Source organism: Amblyomma americanum, chromosome 4, assembly GCF_052857255.1.
Source record: "Amblyomma americanum isolate KBUSLIRL-KWMA chromosome 4, ASM5285725v1, whole genome shotgun sequence".
Lineage (NCBI taxonomy): Eukaryota > Metazoa > Arthropoda > Arachnida > Ixodida > Ixodidae > Amblyomma > Amblyomma americanum.
In genome coordinates, this window is record NC_135500.1 from 216,131,850 (window position 1) to 216,133,169 (window position 1,320).

Consider the following 1,320-nt stretch of genomic DNA (forward strand, 5'->3'; position numbering starts at 1 on the left):
TTTATTTATTTATTTATTTATTTGTTACCGATACCTGAAGGGCCCTTGGGTGAGGGCTTTACATGAGGGTGAGTTGCTTAGTATGGTGTAAAATCTGCCAAGTTTTGTCTATGAAATGTGCTGGTACAAACGTGAGAATGTTGTCGAGGTTCCTCTGTGCAGTCCACCGCATGTTTGTCGGCTCTCTCCTCCCGACTAAATGCAGCAACGTTCCAGACGCGTTTCGAAGCGTTTGGGACCGGTTGATCACAACGGTTGCGCGAAGCGTGAGGTAGCACGAGGCACGTGATTATGATGGTCACGCGACAGTGGACCAATCAAAGCAACGCTTGGGCTCGGCGCAGTAACAGGTCTCGCTGTAACCCAATCACCACAATCACCATGGAGCGTTCATATGGATAACCTATAGAGACTGGCAGTAGAGCTTCCCTTTAACAAAGGCAGTAGTGTCATGGCGTCTGCCATTCACTGCGGTACTCCTGGTACATTAAAATGCGACATAAAAGGAGTGTTTGTCATTTGTAATTTTCCTGACTGGGTTTTAGTAAGGCTCGAGGATCCGATTAGGGCGTGCGTGATTAACACCTTGCTTCCTTCAAAAAAAAGCTCAATTGTGGAAGGACGGACGCCAGCAGATTGTGTATCAGGACCGGGAAAGGTGGACAACGCTTGAGATATTCAGTACTGCGGTCAAGTGCTGCAAAACACTGAGATATAGAGTACTGAAGAGAGAAGAAAGTCTAAATATATCTCCCTCTTTGTAAGTCTGGCTGCATCCCGGCACTGTGCCTGCGCAGTGCATTCTGCCCGATAGCAGCCAGCCGCAGCACAGAGTGGCACTCAAGAGAGGAGGGTCGCGTACCCGGGAAATGGAATTTATTCTTCCGCAGCCGCGTGGTCGGTGTGGCCTGATTTTAGAGTTTCATCAACTTCCACAGTCCGGCAGTATGACGCACTAGCAACGACCAAGCTTCTGCGCACGCGGTGACGTCAATCGCTGCTTCGGCTCTGATTTCGTGGTTGCTCACGCACGCTTTAATTGAACTCAAGTACAACAAGCAAAACAGCCACAACCTCCCTTCTGGTGTATTCGTCGCTCATAGTTTCTTTTCTTGTTATTGTCCATTCTTTCTTCACCCAAACGCGCAGCTGCCCCTTTGTTTCGCCTCCCCTAACGAGCCGCCTGCCCTGTGTATGCCGAGCACGTTTGTACTATTCTGGGGCACGTACCGCTGCTGCAGCTATATTGTTTTCTTCGTTGCCTTATCGGCCACCAGGCGATGCAAAGATGAAGTGTCGCGTGGTGTGTCAGGGGGCAAA